Source organism: Hesperophylax consimilis, chromosome 17, assembly GCF_061612785.1.
Source record: "Hesperophylax consimilis isolate HC1 chromosome 17, BYU_Hcon_1.0, whole genome shotgun sequence".
Taxonomy (NCBI): domain Eukaryota; kingdom Metazoa; phylum Arthropoda; class Insecta; order Trichoptera; family Limnephilidae; genus Hesperophylax; species Hesperophylax consimilis.
Window position 1 is genome coordinate 13,813,724 of NC_142852.1, and position 8,943 is coordinate 13,822,666.

The window sequence follows — 8,943 nt, forward strand, 5'->3', positions numbered from 1 at the left end:
AAAATACTTTGGATAATAAAAACCTTGAAAAGCATAAAATTTTAAAGGAAAATAATTTAAGTACTTTGAATAATAAAAACCTTCAAAACAATAAAGTTTGACAGTAGAATTATTCAAATATTTTGGATAATAAAAACCTTTGGTACAATATAATTTGATGGAAAAATAAGTTGAATAATTTGGGTAATAAAAACTTTTAGAGCAATAAAAATTGATGTTAAAATAATTCAAATACTTTGGATAATTAGAACATTTAAAACAATAGCATTTGATGGTATAATAATAACAATACATTGGATAATAAGAACCTTTTGAAACATAAAATTTCATGCTAAAATAATTAGAGTACTTTGGATAATAAAATCCTTTTAAACCATAAAATTTGATGGTAAAATAATTTAAAATACTTTGGATAATAAAAACCTTTAAAGGTATAAATTTGTTGGTAAAATAATTAAAATACTTTGGATAGTAAAAACCTTTAAAGGTATAAAATTTTATGGTAAAATACTTTAAAAACTTTAGATAATAAAAACCTTTAGAGCAATAATATTTTATGGTAAAGTGACTAACATAATTAGAGTAATAAAAACATTTAGAATAATAGAATTTGATGATAAAATAATCAGAATAGTTTGGGTAGTAAAGACATTTAAAATAATAAAATTTTATGGTAAAATAGTTAAAATACTTTGGGTGATAAAAACCATTGGAAAAATGGAAATTGAAGTAAAAATAATTAAAATACTTTGAAAGACCTTTAAAACAATAAAATTTGAAGGTAAAAATGTAAAGATAATTTGGGTTATAATTTGGGTTATAATAGAAAATGATGGTAAAATAATTAAAATAATTTGGGTTATAATAGAAAATGATGGAAAAATAATCAAAATAATTAGGGTTATAATAGAAAATGATGGAAAAATAATTAAAATAATTCGGGTTATAATAGAAAATGATGGTAAAATAATTAAAATAATTTGGGTTATAATAGAAAATGATGGAAAAATAATAAAAATAATTTGGGTTATAATAGAAAATGATGGAAAAATAATTAAAATAATTTGGGTCATAATAGAAAATGATGGAAAAATAATTAAAATAATTTGGGTAATAAAAACATTCAAAACAATCAAATTTTATGATAAGATAACTTAAATTATTTGGGTAAAAAAAACATTTAGAATGATAAGGTTTGATGTTAAAATAATTAAAATGGTTTTGGTAATAAAAACATTTAGAGCAGTAAAATTTGGTGTTAAAATAATTTGGATAATAAAAAGAATTAGAAAGATTTTTGTAAACAAAATCGGTAGAAATAATTAATGAAATGGGACTTGTAGGGGAATAATATAGTTGCAATGATTGCAATGTGTTAAATAATTCTGCCATTATGATTTATTGCAATACAGGAAGTTTATAATAGAATGCTCAGTTATCTACAGTTGAATCCCCATTTTTTTCAAATCATTTTCATGTTTTATTTCAATTATTTTTTCCCCAGTTGCTTTGCGGACAAGCAATTTATTAGATTTGAACCATACAAATTGATAAAGGGTTTCTTTGGCCCTTTGCTTTGTTTTCCACATCAGTTCCTTGAAGTAAGGAGAGAGTACTTCATTGATGAAGATAGGAGAGGTTGGGTTTAAGGTTTTGGCCTCTTTCTTTAGCGAGAGCAACGATTCCCTTGTTTTTTTGGCTGTACAAGGCAATGTGTAGTTTGACCTGGGTGTTCCGCCTGCGATCTTGGGTCCTGGTCACCGTGCGGATGTCTTTTAGTTGCAGGGGCAGTCCCAGCGAGCCAGCTACCCGAAGAACGGCCTCCGCGGGTTGTTCTCCCGTCCGTAAGTCCACACCCGCTATTTCCACGCTGTCGGAGAGTTTGACTTGTTCTAAATCCGCGACTCGACTTTCCAGGGAAGAGATTCTGTTGTTTTTTTTTTCGTTTTCCTCACGTAGGAATTTTGCTTCTTTATGAATGTCCTGTACTTGTTTGAGGTTTAATAGCAGGTCTTCATATTGTTTACAGATGAATTCACTGCTTCTTTTGAGGTCATTAATTTCCTCCTCAAACATTTGTTTTATTTCAAAAATTTTGTCATCAAAATGTTTAGTGAGACGATTATATAAGGAGTCGGCTTCTGATCCGAATGTCGCGGCCGACGTAGCAGGTGAGTTCGGTCTGCTTTTGCATTTTGGGCATTTCCAAATTTGTTTATTTTTTAATGACATTTTTTTGAAATTGATGTCTGTGATATTTAAGCAATTGTTATGGAAACCGATGTTGCAAGTGGCACACGTGAGCGCATGGTCATTTTTGGTGATAAGGTTTAGGCAGGCTTCGCAATTCATTGTTGGTTCGCTTTTTTAAATTTTTTTTAAAATAAATATTCGGAATAGAGTAGGATTCGGTGGTTAGTGCGGCCTCTGTGTGGTGATCGAGCTAATAGATTTGTAATGTTTGTAATAATGTTCTTGTTATTGCTCGCAGACACAGATGGCGTTAAATAAAAACGAAAATAAATAAATAAAGGTTATAGTGAAATTTGCTTTTTTAACTTATTTAACTGATATGGTATGCACTGGACATAACAATTTAATTTATTTCATTTATATATTTTAATTTTCACTGTCTTGATTTAAATATCTATATGGAAATATTTTTATGTGGGTTGATTTTGTTACACTTTATAAAATAAATGTCAAATGTCACAGTTTGAATGATGTTTTTAAATAGATCATTTAGAACAGATTCGTGTATTTTTGATTAGGGACGGCTGGATGATTATACGTAGGATGAAGCACAGTCGCCACTTTAATCCGTTCTAGGTTCACATAACACTTTTTAACAAATATTTTTTATAATTATTTCGGGAGATGAGCAAAACACGATATCACTTTGTTGTATTATCACAGTTTGAATGATGTTTTTAAATAGATCATTTAGAACAGATTCGTGTATTTTTGATTAGGGACGGCTGGATGATTAAACGTAGGATGAAGCACAGTCACCACTTTAATCCGTTCTGGGTTCACAGAACACTTTTTAACAAATATTTTTTGTAATTATTTCGGGAGATGAGCAAAACAGGATATCACTATGTTGTATTATTATTGTTCTTATTTATGTTGAAAAATAATTTTAAAAATCGCGAATCCTGGTTGGCTATCATTCATTAAACCAATAAAAAATATTCCTCACAAAGTGTGTGTTTTGTTATATTCTTCTATTATCAAGTCAAGACAAGGCTTGGAGAAACCAGTTCAATTATTATTTGTTTAACTAAAAGCTATAAAATACATTATTTTCTATTTTCTGGAACACAAATATTTACTTCTCAATATTGTCTATTTGCCAAAAGTCTTTTGTAAATAAAATGTGCGTTTTAAGTGAGTCCCTATTTTCAATATATTTAAAAAAATCTGTTCACAAGCGCGGCCTCATAATAAAGTAAGGAAGTGACATTTTTTCAGATCTTTGTTTTCTGTACCTACTTGAATGAATTAATTAAAATATATTTATAGACTATGACTTATTATGTCTTTGTTATTTGCACAACTTTACTTAGTGGACAAACATGCTTTCGTCATCTGCCAATCGTTTCATCCTGTTTCTAAGAGCTAATTTTACATAATATCCCTTGCACTGTTTAACCCACGCCTTTAAATTTATCATTCCATCAAATGAATTATGTTTGTTGGAATTGGGCGACCATACATATAAGTTTGAAACATGGTATGAAAGAATGAAAAAATGGAGACCAATCACTCTCCACAAAGAAGCACACATCATAATCTAGAATTCAAGCACAACACAATCACATGAGTTCCACCGCGATACCCCGAGGTAATAATTGTGGCCACAACACAACGAATGTATAAGCACTTTCAATATAGGTAAAGAATATGCACGCCATAAATATCAACCACATGCTTCCAATTATACATTAGATAAAAAAAACCTTTCCTTAGATAAAAAAATAAGCAAACGCCTTGGCATTTTCATTGATATACGTAAGGCATTTGACAGTATCTCGTATGCAAAACTAATTAATTTATTAAATGATATCGGTACTATTTGTAAAGTTAGGTATTGGCTACAAAGCTATCTAACTCAAAGAAGCCAAAAAGTAAAATTAAATAACTCACTAAGTGTGGATGAAACTTTAGAATTTGGAATTCCCAAGGGACAGAAATAAATTGGTCAAACGTAAATTATAACTTAAATTGGTTAAATAACTATACTATAATTATTTGACCAACTTAATTTATAATTTACGTTAACCATATGTTTAAATTATCACTTAATTGTAAACTTCTATGTTTTACTGACGTCATGACACTGCAAAAATTATCGAAAAAGAACATGGAACGAAATTACCAAAGCACCCAATCAAGACATGAAGGTTATAAAACATTGGTCCGATGGCAGATTATTATCACTCAACACAGAAAAAACATTTTGTATTCCTTTCACTCTACAAGAAGATGTGCCAAATAACCTAATTAACATAACAATTCATTCTAAAAATTGTGTAAATGACGGTACATTTAATACGGACTGCGCGAAACTAAATCATAAATCTAATATGAAATATCTTAGAATCTTAATAGACAAAAATGTTAAATTGAAAGACCAAATTAATCTCACTGTGGATAGAATATGAAAACTTATCTATATTTTTTTATGATATACGAAACATTTTAAATAAGAAAACCATCAAAATTGTCTACTATGCATTAATTCAGTCCATATGTAGGAGAATATACGATGCAAATGTGAATAATAACAGAAGTCGGGGAAACTCGAGGAAGACATGGCACGATCAAGCGAATCAGATACTTGAGTCGAGCCATGTCAAGAGTCAGAATGCTGATCCATCAGTTCGTGAAGTCGAATACTAGAATCATTATCACAGGCATTTTTTAAACATGACATTGTGTTAATGATAAATAATGTTATGTTAGTCTCCATAGATTATTGCTGTGTATTATTTCATAAAGCTGTTCATGGCGATAAGTAAACAAGTCCCGAGGAGCAACGGCGGATAGACCGCATCTTACTGTCAGTGTTGCAGATTTCTGTTTTACTATCCCGACAGTGACGTCAAAACTTACTGTAAGCGTCTCAACTTATGGCTGGGTTTACACTTGTAAGTAAAATTTACGACTTTCGTAAATTTTTTAAAAGTTACTCACAGGAGCGCTTACATATGAATCCAACTTATCGTAAATAATGCCTACGGAAGTTGTTTAGAAGTTTAATTTATGAACTTCTCACAGAGACCGCTACACCAGTAATTCTATTTTTGGTAAGATGGCTTCCTGGCAACAACGCGTTGCCGCCGACTTTGACAGCTATCAGTTGGTAATACCTATTTGATAACAGTGATTTGCTTATTTACAGTTCATAAAGACGAGAATTTATTTACGGTTAGATTATGGATTCACATTTCCGCAAACAACGGATTGCCGCCGCGATAATATGCACAATATTGTCAAAGAAAAACGCAAGGGCCCATAGAGAGTGTTGGATTAGGAGTTGGCTTCAAAGAAGAAATACTGACGGGGCCTTCGTTCGTTTGGCGGCAGAATTAAGAATTGAGGATCAACAACAATTCTTTAATTTTATCCGAGTGACAGCAACTGACTTCGAATACATATTGGAAAGGATTGGACCGCTAATTAAACAAAATGATACTCGTTTTCGGAATGCTATTTCACCAGCTGAGAAATTAATGATGACTCTTCGATTTTTGGCGTCAGGTAATATTTTCTATGCATTCTTGTATTGCATTTTTGTATGCGTTCATTGGAGATATTAATTTGTTATGAAGTTTGATAGCTGATTCATCAGTTCGTGAAGTCGAATACTAGAAACATTATCACACATTTACACAGGCATTTTTTACACATGACAATTGTGTTAATGATAATGAATGTTATGTTGGTCTCCATAGATTATTGCAGTGTATTATTTCATAAAGCTATCATGACGATTCAAACTTAGTACTTATTTGTGTGTTTACAAAGTTTTACAATTATATTTTCTATTTTCAGGAGATTCTTACGTATCCTTAATATACTTGTTTCGAATAGCCACGTCTACTATAGCACTATTTATACCTGAAGTATGTGCTGCTATTTATGATACATTAAAGGACAACTATGTGAAGGTATGTTAAAACAAAATTAATTATACAAATTACATAGTGTGGTATATTTTTTATTTTATTGAGTTAAAGTTTTTGTTACATTGGAACGGAAAATACAGGGTAAAAAACAAAGAAATACAAAAAAAGTGTTGACAAAAGTCAACAAAGGCAAAGTTTGCGTGTGGGGTACTTATGTAAACTGGACAATTCATACAATTCGAAGAACAGCACCAGATAGTAAAAATATTTTTTAACATATATCAATGATATAACATTTTAAAATAGGAAAGTGAAAACTTGGAAATGATTTAAACATATAATAAAGTAAATACTTAGGAATAGACTCGATGAAAAATAAATACCCATTTACATACAAACTGTTCTAGTATTCTCTATCTTAGTAATGCAAGAAGCTTAAACAAACTCCAAATACTTCTTCTAACTCAGCAAACTTATTTTGTGGCACCATTTTAATTAAAAATTAATAAAATACTTCGTTTTAACCACTTTTATTGTTTATTACCAACATGTTTCATGAGCAACGCTCACTTCTTCAGGGTTCTGTTGGTAATAAACAATAAAAGTGGTTAAAACGAAGTATTTTATTAATTTTTAATTAAACTCCAAATAATCCAGAATAGAGCAATGAGACTAATATTGAAGTGTTATGTATGTATTATAAATACGTATGTAATAAGTATAAGAAAAATATAAATTGAAATCTTCATGTATGTTTATATTTGGAGTGAAGCTAAGTAAATAAAATATTAATTGGAGTTATAAGAAAATGTAACTGAAAAAAATTAACTGTTGATAAAAAAAGTAAGAACTAATTGGAATAAAACGTAAAATAATAAAAAAAATCAGATTAAATTAAAATTAGTGATTAGATCATCCACCGTCTTCAGAAATATCTACTTCCACAAGTTCCATCAAGTTATATTTGTAGTGCTGCTCTCCCGAATTGTCCAGTTCACTTAGATAAAACTGATTTGAAGTCGATGGCAGTTGTGATGACTGCGGCAAATATATAGGAGAAAGGGGAGTCTCTAAGTCATCCTCCAAAGTTTCAATGACGAGTTTTTGAATCTTGAGTTTCAATTTTTTTTTTGTTATATTCATGAGCTACACTTCTTAGCGATGAAGCCACAAAGTCATCATTCGCAGGTGCATCTAATATTTTGCTGCATTTGTAAGGCAAATCAGCCTCCTTTTTCCTTTTTGCAGCACGGTTTGGCCGCTCCGATGTCTGCCGAGGTTGACTGTTAGTTGCTAGGCATCTCTATATTCTCCTTCTCCGTAACGTCCCTCACAGCGCCAGTATTTTGTAGCTAAAAATTAAAAAAAAACATATTTTTGTATTATTTTTACAATTGCCGTCAACAGAAGAACATTGGAATAATGTTGCAAACAGATTCGCACAAAAATGGCACTTCCCTGTATCGGAGCACTGGATGGAAAACATGTAGTCATTAAATGTCCAGAAAATATTGGGAGCATGTACTTTAATTATAAAAGAACATATATTATAGTATCGTTCTAATGATTGTCGTGGACGCAGAATATAAAATTATTTACATGAATTATGGCTGCATTGGCCGTGTTTCTGATGGGGGTGTGTTTCGTAATACAGCATTATTTAATGGTTTAGAGTAAGGAGCACTCAGACTTCCTCCTCCCATACCTCTAGCGGGGTGGCAGAAACCGATGCCTTATGTATTGGTGGCCGATGATGCCTTTGCGTTATCAAATTATTTAATGAAACCATACCCATACAAAAGCCAACCCATTGCTAAAAGAGTCTCCAATTATCGTCTGTCAAGAGCCGGGGCTATGGTTGAGAGTGTATTTGGTGTAATGGCTAGCAGGTATAGAATTTTACGAAACCGCATTGAACTACCCCCTAAAAAAGTTGAACTAATAGTTTCTACGATCTGTGTGCTACACAATTTCATGATGTCTGGCAATAATGCTCCACGTTTTAATGATAGAGGAAGAGAGGAGGAAATGCCCCGTGAAAACCTTTTTCCTTTAGAACAAAGGCATGGAAATAATAATCCACCTGCAAGTGGACAATTAATTCGAGATGAATTTAGTGAATATTTCGTTTCTCTTGAGGGCGAATTGGCATGGCAATATCAACGTGTCTAACCTACGCTACTTAACTAACACACGCTAATCACACCGTTTCCAGGCAGTCTACTTTCATCATTAATGATTAATAACTAACCGTGAACATGAATATGTATGTAAATAAAAATATAATTTTCTTTAATTCAAGGCAATGCCGAGCTTGTCTCGTCATTGTGGCTGTGTGTGTCGTGGACTGTCACTGGCTGGATGTGCGCCACAGTACCTACACAGTCGACTCGATATTTCGTAATCTATGGTTTAAGACATAATAAATAATCTATGGGTTGTGACAAAGCAGATTGATGGGAATAATTTCAATAATTTGTAATTGCTATCGTGAATGTGATTAAGGAATTGACATAACAATTAATAACATTAAATATCGTTTCTTTCCTTACAGGTAATGTTTTGTTACTGAATGCTTTTCTTTATAAAAAACCTCTTCTTTCCTTACAGAGAAACTCAATTGTGTTTTAATTGACTGTGTCGTTCAAATCACAAGGAAAACATCATTATATAAATATAAATTTTATAAGGCACGTGTATTTTTATTTCGTATTTTATCAAAATGCTGACTGATTTATCAAAAGCGTGTCAATCATTCCCCTATCTACTCAAAAGACGCAGGTGTTGGTGTTCAAAGCGCAGCTGTTCT